The sequence below is a fragment of the Ornithorhynchus anatinus genome, chromosome 21, assembly GCF_004115215.2.
Source record: "Ornithorhynchus anatinus isolate Pmale09 chromosome 21, mOrnAna1.pri.v4, whole genome shotgun sequence".
NCBI lineage: Eukaryota > Metazoa > Chordata > Mammalia > Monotremata > Ornithorhynchidae > Ornithorhynchus > Ornithorhynchus anatinus.
In genome coordinates this window covers 5675085-5698374 of record NC_041748.1, presented here as the reverse complement: position 1 = coordinate 5698374, position 23290 = coordinate 5675085, and the positions used below count along the sequence as shown (strand labels likewise).

Genomic DNA, 23290 nt, shown 5'->3' with positions numbered 1-23290 from the left:
AGGTGATGGTTGAGGGGATATTCTGGCTGGACGGGGCAATCCAGGCTAGACTCGGTGGTGCTGGATGGAGTGGGAAGTGCTGGCTGGGCTGGGTTCTGCTGGCTGGACTCAGTCATGCAGCTGGATTGGACTTTGCCGGCTGGTCCAAGCTACGTTGGCTGGAGTGGGTTTTCCTGGCTGGGCCGGGCGGAGCCGGCTGGACTCTGTGGGGCTAAGTGTGCTGGACTGTGCTGGATAGACCGGGCGGTATGGCTGGGCTGGGCCATACTGGCTGGACTGGGTGGTTCTGGCTGGACTGAACAATGCTGGCTGGCCTAGGCTTGCATTGGCTGGACTGGACTGTGTGGCTGGACTGGGCTGTGCTACCACAAGTGATCTCCTTCTTGCCAAATCCAAAGGCCCCTACTCCATCCTACTCCTCCTTGACTTCTCGGCCTCCTTCAACACTGTTGACCACCTCCATCTCCTGGAAACTTTATCCAACCACTGACACTGTCCTCTCCTGGCTCTCCTCCCATCTCTCCGTTCTTTCATTCTCTGTCTTTTCACTGGGCTCCTCTTCTTCCTCCCACCCTAACTGTGGGGGGGCCCCTCAAGGTTCAGTTCAGAGTCCTCTTCTATTCTGCATCTACACACATTCGCTTGGAGAACTCATTCACTCCCTCAACTACCGCCTCTATGAGGATGATACCCAAATCTACATCTCCAGTCCTGATCTGTCTCCCTCTCTGCAGTCAGTCAGTCATATTTGTTGAGTGTTACTGTGTGCAGAGCACTGTATTGAGCCCTTGGAGAGTACAGTATAACAATAAACAGGCACATTCCTTGCCCACAACGAGCTCACAGTCTAGGCGGGGAGACAGACATTAATCCTGCTTTCAAGGCATCTCTACTTGGATGTTATTATGATTAATAATAACACTAATAATCATATTTCTTGAGCACTTACTGTATGCAAAGACTGTACTAAGCGCTTGGGAGAGTACAATAGCAAATGCATTCCCTGCCCACAACGAGCTCATGTTCTGCTGAACCTCAAACCTAGCGTGTCCAAAACAGAACTCCTTATCTTCCCACCCAAATCCTGTCCTCCTCCTGATTTTCCTATCGTTGTAGAGATTACCACCATCTCTCCTGTCTCACAAGCCCAAAACCTTGGCATTATCCTTGACTCTCTCTCCCATTCGACCCACATATTCAATCTGTCACCAAATCCTGTCCGCGCGACCTTCACAACATCGCTAAAATCCACCCTTTCCTCTCCATCTAAGCTGCTATCACATTAATCCAAGCACTTATCCTATCACACCTTGATTACTGTATCAGTCTCTTTGTTGATCTCCCTGCCTCCTCTTTCTCCACGCTCCAGTCCAGTATGTTTCTCTCGGCTACCAGGATTATTTTTCTAAAAAAACATTCAGTACATGATTCCCCACTCCTTAGGAACCTCCAGTGGTTGCCCATCTACCTCCACATCAAGCAAAAACTCCTTACCATTGATTTTAAAGCACTCAATCACCTTCTCCCGCTCTTACCCCACATTGCTACTCTCCTGCTAAACTCAACCCGTACTCACCCACTCTTCTAATGCCAACCTACTCACTGTACCTTGATCTCCTCTATCTCACCTCCTTCGTCCTGCCTCTGGCCTGGAATCCCCTCCCTCTTCCTATCCAACAGACAATTACTCTCCCTACATTCAGAGCCTTATTGAAGGCACATCTCTTTCAAGAGGCCTTCCCTGACTAAGCCCTCCTTTCCTCTTCTCCCACTCTCTTCTGCGTCACTCTCACTCCCCTTAATCACCACTCCCAGCTCCCAAGCCCCACAGCACTTATGGACGTATCTGAAATGTATTTATTCATATTAATATCTGTCTCCTCCTCTAGACTGTGAGCTTGTTGTGGGCAAGGAATGTGTCAGTTATATTGGTGTATTGTACTCTCCCAAGAGTTTGGTACAGTGCTCTGTACATGGTAAGCACTCTCTTCTCTGTGCCTCACTTACCTCATCTGTAAAATGGAGATTGAAACTCTGAGCCCCAAGTAGCAAATCCAAAACAATTTGCTTGTATGTATCCCAGTGCTTAATGAATGAAGGGATGAATGAAGGAAGTGAGTCAGGTGACACAGAAGGGAGAGGGAGAAGAGGAAAAGAGAGGTTAGTCAGGGAAGGCCTCGTGGTGGAGATGTGCCTTCCATAAGACTTTGAAGTGGTGGAGAGTCGTTATCTGTTGGATCTGAGCAGGGGAGGGTGTTCCAGGCCAGAGACAGGATGTCGGTGAGCAGTTAGCGGTGAGGATGATATGGCTATGTATAATCAGTCCAGTTAAGCAGCAATTGAAGCAGCATGGCTCAGTAGATACAGCAATGGGCCTGGGAGTCAGAAGGACCTGAGTTCTAATCCTGGCTCTACCACTTATAATAATAATGTCGGTATTTGTTAAGCGCTTACTATGTGCCGAGCACTGTTCTAAGCGCTGGGGTGGACACAGGGGAATCAGGTTGTCCCACGTGGGGCTCACAGTCTTCATCCCCATTTTACAGATGAGGTAACTGAGGCACAGAGAAGTTAAGTGACTTGCCCACAGCCACACAGCTGACAAGTGGCAGAGCCGGGATTCGAACCCATGATCTCTGACTCCAAAGCCCGTGCTCTTTCCACTGAGCCACGCTGCTTCTCTATCTTCTGTGTGACCTTGGACAATTCACTTTACTTCTCTGTGCCTCAGTTCCCTCATCTGTAAAATGCGGATTAAGACTGAGAGTCCAACCTGGGACATGAACTGTGTCCAACCTGATTAGCCTGTATCTACCCCAGCACTTAGAACAACGCTTGACAGATAGTAAGTGCTTAACAATACCATCATTATTATTATGGGATTATTAAGGAAGTTTCCCCAGATGGGCTGCAAGAAGAAAAACGATGCAAGACCCTAGAGATGTTAGAGCTGGCGAAGCCCTTGCCCAGTTCTTTGGAAGGCACCAAGCACACAGAAGCCTCCTTGTGCTTCTTCCCAGCTGCTATGAGGCTGAGACCAAGCCAGTTTTCTCCCATAAGGGAGTGTATTGAGTTCTGAGCTGGAGTCTCCTCCGCCTGCTTAGCTTCTCGTGACATTCAGCTTTTAGGAGCCTGACTAGCTCAAAAACCACCACATCTCAGAGCCCTGTTCAGAAACTGTGCATGTTGATATTTGATTCCAAAGCCTTGCCCCATGCTAGAAAACTTTACTGCTGTCTCTGTTGCCCTCGCCGTGTGAATGAGACACTAAGATCCTCTCAATGAATGTCGCTCTATCCCGGCAGTCGGCCTACTGAGACAGCAATCCGAGGAAGACTTTACTCTGACGGCCTTTTCTCTGATGGTGGGAGATTGTCTTGGTCTTTCCCCTGTGTTGCTGAGCGGGAGACAGCTTATATCAGTGGTAGTTTCTGAATCTGCTCCGCTGTATCCAAATCTCCTATATCCAGTCAAGAAATAATGATAATAATGCTTATTTGTTAAGCTCTATCTATGTGTCAGGCACTCTATTAAGCACTGGGGTAGAAACAAGCAAATCTGGTTGGACAGAGTCCCTGTCCTGCAGAGGGCTCACAGTCCTGATCCCCATTTTATAGATGCGGTAACTGAGGCCCAGAGAAGTAAAATAATAATAATCATGTTGGTATTTAAGCTCCTACTATGTGCCGAACACTGTTTTAAGCACTGGGGGAGATACAGGGTCATCAGGTCGTTCCACGTGAGGCTCACAGTTAATTCCCATTTTACAGATGAGGTCACTGAGGCACAGAGAAGTGAAGTGACGCCCACAGTCACACAGCTGACGGGTGGCGGAGCCGGGATTAGAACCCATGATCCCTGACTCCTAAACCCGGGCTCTTTGCACTGAGCCACGCTGCTCCTCTAAGCAAGTGAAATGACTTGCTTAAATCCACACAGCAGACAAGTGGCGGAGCTGGGATTAGAACTCGTGCCCTTTTGACTCCCAGGCCCAAGCTCCATCCGCTACGAAGTACATAGTACAGTGCTCTGCATACAGTTAATACTAAGTGAAGGAGCATGGTCTAGTGGATGGAGCATGGGCCTGCGAGTCAATAGGTCATGGGTTCTAATTCCAGCTCTGCCACTTGTTCGCTGTGTGACCTTGGGCAAGTCACTTCACTTCTCTGTGCCTCAGTTACCTCATCTGTAAAACAGGTATTAGCAGTACGAGCCCAATGTGGGACAGGGACTGAATCCAACCCAATTTGTGTGTACCCACCCCCCAGCACTTAATTCAGTGCCTGGTGCATAGTAAGAGCTTAACAAATACTAATATTATTATTATTATTATTATGCAGCTTAGTAATGAAGTAAATCCTAAAACCGGGTCAAAATTTGCCGCTTCAAGTTCACCTGCACCTGCTATGAAGCGCAGTGGCCTTTTTTTCTTGCCAGTGACAGGAACTGTGTCCAGTGTGATTAACTTGTAGCTACCCCAGCATTTAGAATAGTGCTTGGCACATAATGTGCTTAACAAATAAAATAATAATAAAACTCTTTCATACCTCCTTCTTTGACTCCAATGCTCACAGCCCTCACCAGCTATTCCCAGGCCTGTAATAGATAATAGTGATTAATAATAAGTGATAATTGTTAAATGCTTACTCTGTGACAAATACTGTACTAAACTCTAGGGTACATATAAGATAATCAGGTAGGGCACAGTCCCTGTCCCTCACAGTTCACAGTATACCAGGTATTTAAACGTTTTTATACAGATGAGGAAAGTGAGGCACAAAAAAGTTAAGTGACTTGTCTAAGGTCACACACACAGGTCCTTTGACTCCTAGCCTGTGCTCCTTCTACTAGACCATGCATTCCTCAAAAAAACACCAAGAGTCATTCATCAAACTGTGAAAACCTCAACCAAGTGAGAGGAAAAGAAGGTCCTAAAAGAGGGGCAGGTTTGTTACCAACAGGAAATCACATGGTAAAAAGTAGTCCTCAGGACATCTTAGGATGAATGACAAGTCTGAAAACTCAGAAGATTCTTCAAACATATTATCATCCATATTTATTAAAGCCCTCTATGGTGTGAAGAATGCTCTGCAAAGTCCTTGGCTGTGGTCCACGACAGGCGTTTGTTTGGATTCACAATTTGTCTGGGCATCCAATCAATTCTACCAATTCCTAGTAGAAGGGGTTTGTTACCTCTTCCCAGAGGAGGGGAATAATGTAGAAAACACCTGAACAGCAGCTGGATCCAGTCCAGGCACCTTTGTTTCCACTCCCTCCTGAGAAGTCCCAGCACAGGTCCGCAGGGCCGGGCAATGTGCATGTATTTCATTCATTCATTCGATCATATTTATTGAGCGCTTACTATTTGCAGAGCACTGCACTAAGTGCGTGGGAGAGGACGATACGGCAATAAACAGTCACATTCCCTGTCCACAACAGGCTTCCAGTCTAGTTTTGCCTATAGACCTGGCCTTTTGTAGTTTTCGTCTATTTACCCAATCCCTCCCTTTCACTGTAATGACGGACCAAACCCTCTATGTCCTTCCAATGGCTGCTGGGTTGTTAGTTCTTTCGGCCAATTGGTGGTCATCACCATCACCTTGTGGCAGGACCCACACCGGACACCCACCGTCCTGGATTATCCGCTATCACACGGCCAGTGTCCAGCGCTTGAGCGATGGGCAGAGACCCCCACCGGCCTCCAGAGTGCAGGGGGTTCGGGTTCGCCCGAACCAGGGGACTGAACTCTGGGCAGCGGAAGGGGAAGGAGGCACCTGGGGAGGGACAGGCCGAGCTCCTCCAGCTGCTCAGATCCAGAAAACCTGGGAGGAGAAGGGAGTTAAGAGAGCATGAAAGCAGAGTTCCAACCTCTGAGAAGAGGGGACGGGGGATGTCAGCCTCACAGCCATCCCGGTTGTCCAGATGCAACCTGGTCTAGTGGCAAGAGCACAGGTTTTAGAGTCAGAGGGCTTGGGTTCTAAACCCGCCTCCGCCACTTGTCTGCTGTGTGACTTGGGGCAAGTCCTGGGGATTAGAATAGGTAAGTAATTAGCTAAGTAATTAGCTAAGTGATCTGTAACACTACTTAATGACCTTGAAGTAAAGATAAACTGGGCACGACAAGAAGTCATTCTGAAGCTGTCACGGACTGTAGTCCTGTGGGTCAGAGTCCACCCACCAGGGCCATGTCTGTAGTAATAATAATAATCATATTTGTTAAGCACTTACTATGTGCCAAGCACTGTTCTAAGCACTGGGATAGATACAAGGTAATGAGGTTCACTCATTCATTCATTCAATCATATTTATTGAGCACTTACTGTGTGCAGAGGACTGTATTAAGCACTTGGAAAGTACAATTCAGTGACAATAATAATGTTGGTATTTGTTAAGCACTTACTATGTGCAGAGCACTGTTCTAAGCGCTGGGGTAGATACAGGGTCATCAGGTTGTCCCACGTGGGGCTCAGTCTTCATCCCTATTTGACAGATGAGGTAATTGAGGCACAGAGAAGTGAAGTGACTTGCCCAAAGTCACACAGCTGACAAGTGGCAGAGCCGGATTAGAACCCATGACCTCTGACTCCCAAACCCAGGCTCTTTCCACCGAGCCACACTGCTTCTCTAGCCACGCCGTTTCTCAAATAGAGACAATCCCTGCTCATAACGGGTTCACAGTCCCTATGCCACTTGGGGCTCCCAGGCTTAATCTCTGTTTTACAGTTGAGGGAACTGAGGCGCAGAGAAGTGAAGTCACACAGCAGACAAGTGGCGGCGACAGGATTAGAACCCACGACCTTCTGACTCCCAGGCCCCTGCTCTATTTACTAGGCCACACAGTAGCCATGGAGACAGTCCAGCTCCCCTCCCTGCCCCTACCATCAAGAACTCCCAATGTGTGCATAACCAAGTTGCTGAGCACCATCTCGTCCTGTGAGGATACTACTTACTACCCTGAGGGGCTTACAAGAGCCCGGACACATGCCATCTCCCCTGGGGTAGCCAGTTCCTGTCACACTTGCTTTTAATTTTCTTTTTTCAGGGTTTTCCCCTCTTCCACTCTGCCCCTTCCTTTGGAATCATCTGTCCTAACTACCTCAGGGTAAAAGTGGTCAAACCTAATCTGCATTTCTCTCTTTTCAGAGGTCATCTCCCTACCGTTCTCACTCCACTGCTCCCTGTAGGCATCTCATCTCACATTAGGTGTCTAATTAACTGACACCATTCTAAAGAAGAGATGTCTGTGAATTGTTCTGCCAGAAGCCTAGAGAGCTGGATCACTACTGGCTCTCTGGAAGGGCCAGGATTCCCAGCTCGACACCACCACTGTAGTCATGGCTCTAATCAGTCAGTTAATGGAATTTACTGAGCACTTACTGTGTGCAGAGCACTGTACTAAGTGCTTGGGAGATTACTATAAAACAATAGAACTGACACATTTCCTGCTCCCAACTGAGTTTACAGTCTAGAAGACTGTAAGTGCTTGTTCTGCCCTCTCATCCCCCGCTCTCGTCCCATTACCGAAAATAGCCCACTAAAAATCATTTAGAATTCCAAGTCCTTGTCATTTTGGATCCATTACACTTAATTTAAGGAAGTTGCATGGGGGAGTGGATAGAACATGGACCGGGGAGTCAGAAGGCCCTGGATTCTAATCCCAGCTCCACCACCTGTCTGCTGTGTGAGCTTGGGCAAGTCACTTCATTTCTCTGGGCCTCATTCCCCTCAACTGTAAAATGGGGATTAAGACTGTGAGTCTCATGTGGGACAGGGTCTGTATCCAACCTGTATTTACCTCAGCGCTTAGAAAAGTGCTTGACACATAGTAAGCGCTTAACAAGTACCACAGTTATTATTATGTTCTCCCCAAGGGACAGAAACCATGTCTAATTCCCACTTTTTATTTCTTTTCTTTCCCAGTGTTTAGTACAGAGCTCTGTAAATAGTAAGTGCTTAAGAAATACCATTATTCATTCATTCATTCATTCAACCCAACACATTTATTGAACGCTTACTGTGGGCGAAGCACTGTACTAAGCACTTGGGAGCATACAATATAGCACTAAACAGACAAAACTCCTCCTCTTACTATTACTACCACACTACTACTGCTATTTTATAATCCAGGAGTCTCTTTAGTTCAGTCTTTCTCTGAAGATGTTAGCGATTCTCAACCCACCTCATTGTTTTTATTAACTATCAGGTCAGTGGACAGTTTGGTGTGAGAGGAGGAAAGTGTGCGGGCTGTGTTGTAGTAGGAGAGGAATGTTGGAAATGCAGGAGAGAGAAAGATGATTGACTGCAGTAATATTGGTGAAAGTTTTCTGCTTGATGCGGAGAGAGATGCTCCATCACTGGAGGCTTTTCGAGGGGAGGGAAAATCTGCACAAAAATGAGGTCTTAGAGAAATGATCCAGGAAGCAGTGAGGTTTAGACTGGAGACTGTAAACTCTGAGGGCAGAGATCATGTCTACTTACTCTCTTGTACTCTCAAATGCTTTGTACAGTGCTCTGTGCATAGAAAACACTCAAGAGTTAACGCTGATTTATTGGAGAGGGGAGAGGCTAGAGGCTGAGAATCCAGCGAGGAGGTTGATGCAGTAGTCGAGTTGGGATATGGTTAAGGCTTGGACCAGAGTAGTGGTAATCTGGATGGAGAGGAAGGTGTGGATTTTGGAAATGTTGTTGGAAACACGAAAACTTGATCCTAGCGATCTGGTTTGTCTCAGTAATTCCTCTGACACTTTAGCGACACTTCTGACGCGTCTAAGAAGTTCATTAACAGAACATTGGAAACCAATTTACATAGCTTAAAGTTCACTTTCTATTAAACAATAAAAATGTTGCATTGAGTGCCTTGTGCTATACTAAGGAGCTGTGCCATAGTGTTGTTGTCATGGTGATTCTTTGATTCTTTTTGAAACGAGCCTCTTTGTGTTACAACAACTCACAGTAGAACTGACATTATATTCCTCTATTCTTCCATTACATTCTATCCAAATCATGTTGCATTCTGCCAAGAAAGCATTTATTATTATTCTTCATGGTCAAATATAAAGTTATTAATAAGAAGTTTTTATCCTTGCTCGAGGATACGTTGGAGAATGCTCTTTTATTTTCCATAATTATTCCCTTGTTAAATACAATCTTTTTCCATGTTTCATCGGCTTTTTAGAATGTTGCTGCTTTCCTATTTTGTTCCTTGTTGATTTTAACTGTGTTGGCCAAGGCCCCCATTCCAAGAAACAAAGTATTAACAATTGCTATTCCTGAAGGTGATGATAAGGAGGATGATGCTAGTATATGCTTTCCCACTGTTAGCAAGACCTGTGCTCCATTTTTTTCTTTAGTAACTAGTGTATATGCTTGGATTTCTTCAGACCTATTGCCTGACCCTTAAAATCGTCTTCTTTTATATGTGCCTCGAGTTCATAGTCGCCTATAGGACAGTTCCTGGATAGAAGGAAGAAGCAGTGAAGAGAAGCAGAATGGCTGAGTGGAAAGAGCACGGGCTTAGGAGTCCGGGGTCTTGGGTTCTAATCCTGGCTCTGCCACCTGTGTGACTTTGCGCAAGTCACCTAACTTCTCAGTGCCTCGGTTACCTCATCTGCAAAATGGGGATTAAGACTGTGAGCCTCACATGGGACAACCTGATGATCCTGTATCTACCCCAGCGCTTAGAACAGTGCTCGGCACATAGTAAGCATTTAACAAATACCAACATTAGTATTAATATTAATAGTAGTGATAATAATTAAAATAATAACAATAACAATATTTATTAAGCATTTACTAGGTGTCACGCATTGTACTAAGCACAGATAGATACAAGATCACCAGACGGGACACGGTTCTTGTCTTACATGGGGCTCTCAGGCTAAGGAGGATGGAGAACAGGTATTGATTTCCCATTATACAAACGAGTAAATTGAGACACCGAGAGGTTAAGTAGCTTACCCAAGATTACACAACAGGCAAGTGGCAAGAGGGGATTAGAACCCAGATCCTCTGACTCCCAGACTGATGCTTTTTCCCCTAAGAAACATGGCTTTTCATCAGCTAGACTACGGCTCTCTCCATATTCTAAGCTCTCCTAAAATCCCATCTCTTCCAGCAAGCTACACTTGATTAATTGCCCACGACTTTTGAGTCATATCCTCTCTCCATTCAGGCAACTCTAGCCCTCAGTAATTTATTTGAGGGCTAGAGAAGCAGAGAAGCAGTGTGGCTCAGTGGAAAGAGTCCAGGCTTGGGAGTCAGAGGTCATGGGTTTGAATTCCGATTCTGCCCCTTGTCAGCTGTGTGACTGTGGGCAAGTCACTTCACTTCTCTGGGCCTCAGTTCCCTCATCTGTAAAATGGGGATGAAGACTGAGCCTCACGTGGGACAACCTCATTGCCCTGTATCTACCCCAGCGCTTAGAACAGTGCTCTGCACATAGTAAGCACTTAACAAATACCAACATTATTATTATTATTATTTGCACCATCCTTGGTACTCATTTATGTATACTCAGTTTCTTATTTTGAACACTGAAGTTTCAAATCTCTTTTTGTTTGTCATCTCTTAGTATGGTGATTCACCAAATGTGTCACTTTCTTTACTCTGTACTTTCTCTACTTTGCATTTTCCTCTCACATTACACAGTGTACAGTACCGAGTGAATGTTCAACAATTGCTACTTGATGTGGAGAGGGATCAATGGAGGTTTCTTCGAGGGGTGGGGAAATCTGCACAAAAATGGGGTCTTAGAAAAATGATCCAGGGAGCAGAGTGAGGTTTAGACTGGAGATTGTAAACTCTGCGGGCAGGGATCATGTCGGATCTGAGGAGGGAGGGTGTTTCAGGCCAGAGGCAGGACGCGGGTGACGGGTCGGCCGCAAGATAGGTGAGATCAAGGTAGAGTGAGAAGGTTAGCGTTAGAGGAGGGAAGCTTGCAGGCTGGGTTGTCATAGGAGAATAGCGAGGTGAGGTGGGGTGGGGGTGGGGAGGTGATGCAGCCAAAGATGAGGAGTTTCTGTTTGATGCAGAGGTGGTTGGACTAGAGAAGCAGCGTGGCTCAGTGGAAAGAGCACGGGCTTGGGAGTCAGAGGTCATGAGTTCGAGTCCCAGCTCTGCCACTTGTCAGCTGTGTGACTGTGGGCAAGTCACTTCACTTCTCTGTGCCTCAGTTACCTCATCTGTCAAATGGGGATTAACTGTGAGCCTCACGTGGGACAACCTGATTACCCTGCATCTACCCCAGCACTTAGAACAGTGCTCTGCACATAGTAAGCGCTTAACAAATACCAACATGATTATGGACAACCACTGGAGGTTCTTGAGGAGTGGGAAGACATGGCCTGAGCAACCACAGCACTCTTGTACATATCTGTAATTTATTTATATTAATGTCTTCCTCCCCCTCTAGACTTAAATTATTATTCATTATTATTAGTATCTAACCTAATGCTTAGAACAGTGCATGACACGTAGTAAGCGCCTACCAAATCCCATAATCATCAGCAGCAGCAATAAATACCACTGATCGATTGATTTCCATATGCCAGGCACTGTAGTATGCGCTGCGGTAGATAGGCGCTAATCAGGTTGGACCACACTGGGCAGACGGTCCTACAGTTAATCAATCAGTCAATGAGCTGAGCACTTATTATGTGCCTTACACTTGTATTAAGCACTTGGGAGAGTGTGATAGAGTAGGTAAACACAGTCCCTGCTTTCAAGAAGCTGACGATCTAACACAGGTTCCTTACCTCTAGACTGTAAGGGCCTGGATTACTGATATATTATACTCTCCTAAGCACTCAGTTCAGTGCTCTGCATGTGATAAGTGCTCAATAAATATGACTGACTGATTGAGTTGCTGCTCTCCAACCCTCCCGGCTCTGACCCGTAGTCTGAGTCACGAGTCACTTCCTCGGTCGGAATGCAGCTCTATCGCAGAGGGGGTGGGACAGAAGCGGGGGCATGACCCCAACCCATTCCTCCGCCCAGCCGCAGAGGACACCCCTGCTGAGTGTTGCTCTGGGCCTTGGCAAAACTGTGAACCTGATGCATCCAAAAAGCCTGGGGCCTCACCTGACTCCTGACCGTTAGGCCGGACTGTGGTTTTTGACCCATGGTATTTGAAGCTTTATGACCATCATCATATACCAATCAATTAATCAATCATTTCTACCTATTGAGTGCTTTCTGTGTGCAGAGTGCTGTACTATGCAATTGAGAGAGTATGACAGAGTTGATAGGCACGTTCCCTGTCCACAGTGAGCTTACGGTCTAGAGGGGGAGACAGACATTCATATAAATAAATTATAGATATGTACATATATTCTGTAGGGCTGAAGGTGAGGTGAATAAAAGGTGCAAATCCATTCAATCATTCAATGATATTTATTGAGTGTTCACTGTGTGCAAAGCACTCTACAACAGCAAACAGACACATTCCCTACTCACTATGAGAGTGACCCAAAAAGGAGTGGGAGCGAATGAGGGCTTAACTGGGGAAAGTTTCTTGGAGGAGATGCACTTTTAATAAATTCTTGAAGTTTGGGAGAGGGATCATCCATTGGATATGAAGGAAGAGTCCCAGGCCAGAGGCAGAATGTGGACGAGGGGTGGGCAGTGAGATTGACAAGATCGAAGTACAATGGTTGGCTTTAGAAGAGTGAAGTGTGTGGGCTGGGTTGTAGTAGGAAATCAGAGAGGTCAGGTAGGAGGGAGCAACATGATTGCGTGCTGTCAAGCCAATAGTAAGGAATTTTTTGGTTTTGGTTTGGATACAGAGGTCAGGTAGGAGAGGGAAACATGATTGAGTGCTTTCAAGCCAATAGTAAGGAATTTTTTGGTTTGGGTTTGGATACAGAGGTAGATGGGCAACCCCTGGAGGTTCTTGAGGAGTAAGGAAACATGGACTGAATGGTTTTGTAGAAAAACGATCTGATCAGCAGAGTTAAGCCTAGGAGGGAGTGGGGAGAGACAGGAAATAGGGAGGTCACTGAGGAGGCTGAAGCAGTGATCTAGGTAGGATAGAATAAATGCTTGGATTAATGTGTTAGCAGTTGGGATGGAGTGGGAAGGGTGGATTTTAGTGATATTGTGCAGGTTGAACTGACAGGATGTGATAACAGATTGAATACATAGGATGAACGAGAGAGATGAGTTGAGGATAATGTGAAAGTTATGGGTTTGTGAGACAGGGATTATGGTGGTGCTCTCTACAGTGAGGGGAAAGTCACTTGGAGGACAGGATTTGGGTGGGAAGAGAAAGAGTTCTGCTTTGGATATATTAAGTTTGAGGTGTCAACGGGCCATCCAAAAAGTGATATCCTCAAAGCAGGAGGAAATATGAGACTGCAGAGAAAGCCAAGTTCATGCATCACGGGTTTCTGATCAAACGTGAACGGGGCTGAAAAGATCCTCAAATTGGCATTTTCTGATCTTTTAGCTCTGTGAATATGCTTTCATCTCCTATGTTCACTGTTGCTAATTCTTCCCCTTTGCCTACATTCAGGGAAAAAACAGGCTCCGAAGCAGTGTGGCCTACTGAAGTCAAAGGTCTTAGGTTCTAATTCTGGCTCTGCCAACTACCTGAGGCATGACCTTGGGCAAGTCACTTAGCCACAGGTTAATTCAGTTTCCTCATCTGTAAAATGGGGATTCACTCTTGTTCCCCTTTCCCCCGAGACTGTGAGTCCTTTGTGGAAAAGGGACTTTGACCTGATTATCTTGTATCTTATTCCAGTGCTTGGTACAAAGTAAGTGTTTAATTAATATGACTATTATTATAATCATTATTACTATTTCTATTATTAGCTTTGAAACACTGGATCTGGTTCTGAAATAGCTACTTTCTGAACATTTTTGAACAGGGAGCAAATGGATGGTGTGCTCCCAAGACAGAGAGAACTTTCAACTATTGAAAGAGAGCAATGAAACCCAAATCCATATTGAGCTGAAAATGGATGACAGTTAAGTCCAAATTCCAAACGCAAATATGACAAGTTCGGCATTTTGAGACAGAAATTGTCACCAAAGTGCATACTTCCAAATTATCAGTCCATTTTGAATATGTTGAGATATCCCCCTGGGTGTGTTTAGTTGCCCAAGAAATTTCCCTCTGGATAAAGTGCGCACCCTCGAAGACTAGGATCCAGGGATTGTATACGGTGGAAGGTCTGGAAGAATGTGGAAATTCTAAGTAGCGACATTATGGGGACAGAGAAGAGCCTCAAAGTAGAGCTGGACCTGGATTTCCTGCCAGACAGGTGAGCAAATCTCCTGCAGTAAAGACATATTGCCATGCTTTAGGGCATTTCCTTGACCATCAATCTCCTAGCTGAAAGGTATTGGGGTGGGCTCAGATGCTGTCAGCATCCTAATCGAAATGCTCTAAAATACAACCTGGGAAAAACTGTTTGCCTCTTTGGAGAATTGACGGGTTTAAAATGAAATAGCTGCCATTGAGGCTACACTCAATTACCAACCCACTTGATTCATCACTAAAATCAGGATACCTTTCCCTCCCCCACCTCTCCGTTCCCTGGGGGAGTCAGGTGGTGGTTAAGGCCCAGATCACATTCTCCTGAAGGTGAGGCAGACGACTCCCCCAGTGAGTTGATCGGGGAGGCTTGTCTCTGGAGGGCAAGCTGAAATAGAGTTGGCTAAGCCATTTTTTCTTGCCCCAGCCCCTCTGTCCTGTGAGCGCCAGGTTTCTAATTGTCTCTAAAGGACGAGGTCCTGGGCCGGCTTGGCTAAGGTGATGGTGGGGAGGTAGAGGGGCAGAGCGACCCAGAGGCCGGGGGGAGGGAGGGGGAGAGCACTTACTCATCTGTGATCAATGAATTCTTTCAGGGTCCCATTTGGCAAATTATCCCTCCAGGTGCTCAGAAAGCCCGAGGCTTTGAAAGAGCTCATTTACTTACTCAAAGGCGCATTATATTCACCCTGACCCACATGGGTATGAATATGCTTTTTTTACAAGAAGGGGAAAATAGATGCCCTTATCCTTGAGCAGGTGGTAAAACAGAAGATTATAAATATGCTGGGCCTCCCAGCACCCCATGAGCAGCGGCGAGTTAGCAATTATCCGGGTAACGTGATCCGAAGTGCCTCAAAGTGGATTTATTAGGCTCGATCCCTCTGGTGACCAGACTGCCCATTCCAAGCTAGCTGGATTAATTCCAGTAATCACATTTGCATTGTGCCATGCAAACACCTCAACAGATTTATAATCAACAGGTAAAGATGAAGGAATCACCTTCTGGCTTGGGCCTGCAATAGCAGCAGGTCTTATTTGCAACTAGATTTTTCAGGAGAAAGTTCTGCTGATTATTATTATTACCGTGGTATTCGTTAAGCATTTACTACGTGCTAGACACTTTATTAAGCACTGGGGTGGATACAAGCAAATCAGGTTGGACACTGTCCCCGTCCCACGTGGGGGTTGTAGTCTCGATCCCCACTCCACAGATGAGGCAACTGAGGCACAGAAGCGAAGTGACTTCAGCACTATTCCAGAGAGGGTAGAAAAGACCCTCTCCCCGCTCACCTGCCACCACCCAGCTTTTCTCCATCTCATTAACAAATGCCATATATAATAATCATTATAATCATGTGGGGTGGGCAGACCATACCCTGGTGAGGGGCACACCTCACGAGTTCTTCTTCTGCTTCAATCGTATTTCCTGAACACTTACTACGTGCAGAGGGCTGTACTAAGCGCTTGGGAGAGTACAGGGTAATAGCAGATACATTCCCTGCCCAAAAGAAGCCTGCAGTCTAGAGGTCTACCTGGGAACCCTGACGGCTCGACAGACTCTTGTCTGACTGAGAATTCCAGGTCTTCCTCGCCTCTAGCCCAGACTGGGCTTCAGGCCAAGAGGCCGCTTCAGAGTTCCCCAGACACTGGGAGATCATGGAACAGTCATAATGAAATTGTTTACAATGATCAGCCCAAGGTAGGAGTTGAACCTGTGTGAATAAGGGCCTGGGAGGTGAACTCAATGACTCTAGAAAAGAGAGGGATGTGACAAGGATCCCCATGGAGAAAAATTCTAGCTGCAGCAGTTCCACAGGGTCTCCTTTACCATGTCATCACATCCCACTGCAGGTGTATGCAACAGAACGCTGATTAAGGCCCCTCTCCTCTTCTCCCACTCCCTTCTGCATCACCCTGACTCACTCCCTTTATTCATCCCCCCTCCCAGCCCCACAGCATTCGTGTACGTATCTGTAGTTTATTTATATCAATGTGTGTCTCCCCCTCTAGACTGTAAGCTCTTTGTGGGCAGGGAATGTGTCTGTTTATTGTTACATTGTACTCTCCCAAGCACTCAGTACAGTGCCCTGCACACCGTAAATGCTCAGTAAATACGATTGAATGAAGGAATGAATGGATACACAAGGAGCAGATCACTGTATTCATGAACAACATAATGTGATGGGCATCATATGACATTGGAAGGGAAGATGGATTTTTTTTCATGTCCAGCTTCCTTGGGTGGCCCACTATTTGAAGCTGGCCTTGCTCTCCTCCCCAACAGTGCCACCATTTATGACTGACCATGGTGTTGGACAGAGGTGGAAAGCGAGAATTCAGGGAGGGTTGCCAGCCTTCATAGACAGCAGTTGTCAATTGTTCAGACTTCTGGGTTCAGCATGGGCACACGGAGACACGCACACCAAGCAAAGCCTGTTATTGCCCCAGGCGACTACTTCAGTGCACCCGGAAAATGTTGGTTCCCTTTCATCAATCAGTAGAGAAGCAGCGTGGCTTAGTGGGTAGAGCACAAGCCTGGGAGTCAGAAGGACCTGGGTTTTAATTCCATCTCTGCCACATGTCTGTGTGACTTTGGGCAAGTCACTTCACTTTTTGGGGCCTCAGTTACCTCATCTGTAAAATGGAGATTAAGAGTGTGAGCCCCATGTGTGACAGGGACTGCGTCCAACTTGATTGACTTGTATCTACCCCATTACTTAGAAAAGTGCCTGGCATATAGAAAGCACTTAATTAGTACCATAATTAGTAATAACAGTAGTTGTATTTATTGAACAGCTACTATGGGCTGAGCACAGTTCTAAGTGCTTGGTACATGGTCCTAATCCTCAAAGACTTTTCTAGTTAGAGATGTCCTGTAGAAAGGAGGAAATGTGAGACTGCAGAGAAGGAAGAAGGTATTTGTGAAGTGATTACTGTTTGCCGGGCCCTTTACTAAGCCCTGGGAGGTTTGTGGGGGGGAGAATAAAAGCAATTTTCATTGGAAACAGTCCCTGTCCCACAGGAGGCTCACAGTCTTAATCCCCATTTTACCGATGAGGGATCCGAGGCCCAGAGAAGTGAAGTAACTTGCCCAAGATTCATTCATTCATTCATTCAATAGTATTTATTGAGTGCTTACTACATGCAGAGCACTGTACTAAGCGCTTGGAATGTACAATTAGGCAATAGATAGAGACAATCCCTGCCCAATGATGGGCTCACAGTCTCACACAGCAAATGGTCAAGCCGGGATTAGAACCCAGGTCCTTCTGATGCCCAGGCCCATACTCTATTCTCTAGGCTATGCTGCTTCTTTAGAGTCGGCGATGCAGATTTGGGGGATATCTGTCATTCATTCATTCATTCATTAGTATTTATTGAGCACTTACTGTGTGCAGAGCACTATACTAAGTGCCTGGAAAGTACAATTCGGCAACAGATAGAGACAATCCCTACCCAACAATGAGCTCACAGTCTAGAAAGGGGGAGACAGACAACAAAACAAAACATGTAGACATGCATCAACTACACATACACAGTAGACACTCATCTATACTGACGATGATGCTATATATCCAAAACTAGTAGCTGTATTTTTAGGACATAGAGGAAACTCACTCCTCTCTATTATTTTCCTCATTATTCTCCTCATTATTTTCCAAAATCCCAAAATCAGGATTTTGGAATAACTCTTCAAAACTTAGGGAGGAAGGAAATCCAATATACATATAAGTTAAATATATAAATATAAAAATCTGTGTGGAGAGGGAAGTTGGAACTGTGGGAGCATTTGAATTCCAAAAAGGAGTAGATGGAAATGGAAGATAGAAGGGAAAACTGAACTAATCAGGCTATTTACAGTGAGAGCCTCAGGAAGAACTAGGATAATACTGATGTTAGCTAGATGGATTAGACTTCCAAAGAAATGACTCTCCCTAAGTGCTGAAGATGGGTGGCATTAAAAAAGATCAAATGAGGGCTGTTGGGTTGTTGTGACTTAGGATCCTGGGAATTAATCAGACAGTCACCTCTCTCTTGCCAAATCCAACGACCTCTGCTCCATCCTACCTTTCCTAGACCTCTCAGCTGCCTTACACATCCTAATATTGGAAACCCTTTCTAACCTTCTCCCGATTCTTTTCCTATCTTTGATTCCTCTTCTGTTTTCCACTCCCAACACAGGGGTCTCCCAAGGCTGTCTTGTTTCCCCTTTCATTCTCCATTTGCATTCACCTCCTTGAAGAGTTCATCTGCTACTACAGTTTCAAATCCACATCACCAACTGGAACGTCCTTCCTTCTCTGCAGTCTCATATTTCCTCTTGCCTCACATACTTCTCTAATTGGATGTCTCAGCTTCACTTCAAGGTCCACTTGCCCAAAACAGAATTCATTTTCCCTCCCAAACCCTCTTCTCCCCCTGATTTTTCCACCACTCCTGAAAAGCCAACCCCTTCCCTGTCTCGCAAGCCCATAACCTCAGCATTATCCTGGACTCTTCTCTCTCCTTCAACCCACATGTTAAGTCACTTACCAATATTCTACTGGATCATTTTTCTAAAAAGTAATTCATACTGTCTTGCTCTTGTCTCTCTCTCTCTCTCTTATGATGCCATGCTCACATTCTCTCTTCTCCGAGGGACTCCCTTCCCCTTTCGTATCCAACAGAACACCAGTCTCCCAAATTTCAAAGTCCTATTAAAATCACATCTCCTCCAGGAAGCCCACCCTGACTAATCTCTCATCTCAGTGATCTCAGTGGAATAAAGAGGAACCAAAATGGGTCTAGGGTGGCCACGCCATGAAACCACCAATGGGAGACACTTTAGTTCCTTTCACATTTTTCAAATAGTCAGATAACTCAATGAGGCAGAGGGGGCTTCTGGGACTTCTGTGAACCGGTGGAAGGGAGATTAATTAACTTTAGCAATGCAATGGGGCCACATCTAGTTTACTACCGTAACTCTCGTAAAACACCTAATGAAGATTTAGCCTTCCCAGGAAATCTGCCAGAGCCTAAGGGGCCATTCTTAAGCCTGGATAGTAGTTTAACTACTTTCTGGGTGCAAACACTCTACTAAACACTGCGAAAGAATGCATAGGTGAAAATTAGACAGGATCTCTGGTCCTCAAGGGGCTCACATTGTAAGAATAGGAAAGGGAAGGGGCTAGAGATAGATATAAGGAAAAAAGGCAAACAATAGAATCACAAAATAAATATCTAGATTTTAAGTTCACTGTGGGCAGCTCCATTGTACTGTACTCTCCCAAGTGCTTAGTACAGTGTTCTACACAGAGTAAGAGCTCAGAAAATACCATTAATAGACTGATGAAAGATGAGGACAGGGCTACTATCCCACAGTGCTATTTATTGAGTGCTCACTATGTGCAGATCACTGTACTAAGCTCTTTCATTCAATTCAATTGCATTTATTTAGCGCTTACTGTGTGCAGAGCACTGTACTAAGTGCTTGGGAGAGTACAATATAACAATAAACAGACACATTCCCTGTCCGCAATGAGCTTACAGTCTTTGGGGTGGAGACAGATATCATTACAAATACATAAATGGCAGATATGGACATAAGTGCTGTGGGGCTGGGAGTGGGGGAAGAACAAAGGGAGCAAGTCGGGGCAACGCAGAAGGGAGTGAGAGAAGAGGAAAAAGGGGCCTCAGTCTGGAAAGCCTCCAAGAGGAGGGGTACCCTCAACAAGGCTCCGAAGGTGGAGAGAGCAACTGTTTTCCATATTTCAGGAGGGAAGGCTTTCCAGGACGGAGGCAGGATGTGAGCTAGGGTTCAGCGACTAGATAGGCCAGATCGAGGCACAGTGAGAAGGTTAGCACTGGGACGGCAAAGTGTCTGGGCTGGGTTGTAGAAGGAGAGTAGTGAGGTGAGGTAGGAATGGGGAAGGTGGTGAAGTGCTTTAAAGCCCCTTGGGAGAATACGACAGAGTTGGCAGACATGTTCACTGCCTACAACGAGCTTACAGCTTTGGCCAATATAAAATCAAATAAAAGCTGTAGGCTCCTCCAGCTAGAAGAAGACAGTTTAGGGTTCTCACTGATCATAGAGTCCTAGCCATTCTGTGTCCCCAGAGATTGCTAGTCAGTCAATCAGCAATCACGTTTATTGAATGCTTACTATGTGCAAAGCACTGGACTAAGCGCTTTGGAGAGTGCAATATAATAACATAACAGATACATTCCCTGCCCACAAGGCAGCTTCAGTTTTATAGGAGAGATACAGGATGTCCACAGAGGATTTGGGGGGACAGGAGCGGTACTTCAAGGAAGATGATTCATGGAGCAGGGAGAGGCTGGAGGCTGGAACAACTGGTGAGGAGGCTAATGCAACACTCTAGTCCAGAGCTTGTACCAATTAATCAATCAGTGGCTTTGACTGAACACTTACCGTGTGCAGACAACACTATTAAACACTTGGGAGAGCATAATAGGTTGGGTGCTACAATCGCCGCTTCTTCCGTACTTTCTGCTAGGCTGGAGCAAAGCAGTTTGGAAAGGAGGCCACAAGATGCCACTTTGGTTGGTGGAGGTTTGGGGAAGGGGGCAGATTAGGAGTGAAGTTGTTCTACTCTGCAGTGGTTTGGGAGGTTGAGGTGAAAATTGCTGAGGCATATCTGTAATAGTAGTACTAGTAAGAATAGTATAAGTAATAGTAAGACTAATAATAATTGTGGTGTTTGTTAAACACTTATCTATGTGACGAGCACCTGAGATAGAAAAAGTACAGTCAGATCAGACACACTTCCTTTTCCACCTGGGTCTTACAAAGTATGAGAGAGAAGAGATATTTTATCACCATTTTGTGGATGAGAAAACTAGGTGACCAACTAAGGTCACACAACTGGCAAGTAGCAGAGCTGGGATTAGAACCCAGGTCTCTTGACTCCCTGTCTTAGGCTCTTTCCCCTAGACCTCACTCCCTCGTTTATCATACAAAGCCAGCTGCCACAGAGCACTGTACCAGGTGATTGGGATGTATAGAAGAAAAACGGGGCAGGTTTCCTGCCCACATGGAATTTACAGCCTAATGGGGAAGAGTAACATAAAAATATTTACAACTCAGGTGGTCTAAATGAATGGGTTACCCACAGAGACAGGAGTGTTCAGGAGGACATCAAGTAAGGTCATACCTGCTCTAGTTGGTTGAAGGGGTCATCTGGCTCAGGATGGTGGGAAATCAATCTACTAATGCTTGTGGGAGAAGGTGGGATTTTAGAAGGGATTTGGCTGTGGGAAGCCCTGTTCTCTGTCTGATGTGGGGAGGGAGGGAATTTCAAACCCAGATAACAAGGCAAGGGAGGAGATAGAGGCAGCAGAGATGAGAGCGAAGAACAATTAGAAGGTCTGCTTAGGAGGAACTAAAGAGAACAATAAGGGAAATAGAGGGAGAAGAGAGCATATAGAGAGATAAGGTGGAGCCAGATGGAGGAGAGACTTGAAACTGCCTGAGGAGTTTTTGTTTTAAGGGAGACACAGAATGTCCGTGGAGGATTTTGAGGAGAGGAGTGATGTCTCATGGAGTCGCATTTAGTCTAGTTCGGAACAGGGAGAGGCTGGAAGCTGGAAAAACTGGTGAAGAGGCTAATGCACCAGACTAGTCGAGAGCTTATACCAGTTAATCAATCAGTAGTTTTGATTGAGCACTTACTGTGTGCAGAGCACTGTACTAAGCACTTGGGAGAGTATAATAGGGTGAGTAGACACAGTTTCTGCACACAAGGTGGAGAAGAAAGGGACAATCCAGGGAACCTTGTAGATGAAAATTTGGCAGGAAACAACTGGCGGGCTGTGAAAGTTGAGCGACAGTGAAGAGTAAGATATGAGGCACCAAGGTGGTGGTTTTCTGGGACAGAAAGGATGGTGGTGTTTACAAATGAGTGGGGAAAATCCCAGGGGGAGTGGGTTTAGAGAGGAGAGATGAGAAGTTAGGTTTTTATCCTGCGAAGTTTGAAATACTAGCAGGGCCTACAGGTCAGATGTCTTGGAAGTGTGGGGAGATGGGGGATTGCAGGTTAAGTAAATGTTCTGGGTTTGAGAGATAAATTTGGGAATCATCCATATAAAGGTTGTGGTTGAAGCCATGTGAGTGGATGAACTCACCGAGGGAGTGGGTTAGCGTCATCGTACATTGTTATGACACCACTCAGCCTCCTTCCCTCCACTGAAGGTGGCCTCTCAGAGGCTACCAATGAACCAGTGATCTCCTTCTTGCCACATCTAATGGCTTCTATTCCACCCTAATCCTCCTCAATCATTCAGCTGCCTTTGACACTGCCGACCACCCACTTCTCCTGGATACGTTATCCAACCCTGGCTTCGCTGACAGCGTCCTGTCCTGGTTCTCCTCCTATGTCTCTGGCTCCTCTTTCTCAGTTTCTTTCACAGGCTCCTCTTCTGCCTCCCACCTTCTAACTGTGGGAGTCCCTCAAGGCTCAGTTCTAGGATCCCCTTCTATTTTCCATCTACATCCACTCCCTTGGAGAACTCATTTCCTCCCTTGTCTTCAACCACCGCCTCTCTGCAGATGTTCCCAAATCTACACCTCCCCCCCGATCTCTCTCCTTCTCTGTAGTCTTGTATTTCTTCTTACCTTCAGGACATAGTTACTCGGACCTTCACCTCAAGCTCATATTCCTACCCATTCCCCACTCTCCCCGTGACTTTCCTGTCACTGAAGACAGCACCACCATACTCTCTGTCTCACAAAGCCATAACCTTGGCTGGCTCATGTCTCTCATTCAACTCACACATTCAGTCTTGCCACAGATCCCATCAGTTCAACCTTCACAGCATCGCTACACCCCACCCATGTCTCTCATTGCATTAAATTAAATGCAGTTTAATTAAATTTAATTAAATGGAATCCCATCCCATTCCCTCCATCCCATCAGTTCAACCTTCCCAGCATCACTACACCACACCCATGTCTCTCACTGCATTAAATTAAATGCAGTTTAATTAAATTAAATTCACTGCAGCTTCATTAAATTACTGGGGTCAGTGGATGTC

At 45.8% G+C, this 23290-nt stretch overlaps 1 long non-coding RNA gene across 1 annotated transcript in view; it reads right to left on the bottom strand.

Moving 5' to 3' along the window:
* Nucleotides 1-3327: 3327 nt before the first annotated feature.
* LOC114806045 overlaps nucleotides 3328-23290 on the bottom strand; it is a 28543-nt gene continuing 8580 nt past the window's right edge. Inside the window, exons 3-4 of the long non-coding RNA XR_003754163.1 lie at nucleotides 4548-4596; nucleotides 3328-3460 (exon numbers count right to left, since the gene is read on the bottom strand). This is a non-coding gene — a long non-coding RNA (uncharacterized LOC114806045). The remainder of the gene's footprint in view (nucleotides 3461-4547; nucleotides 4597-23290) is intronic.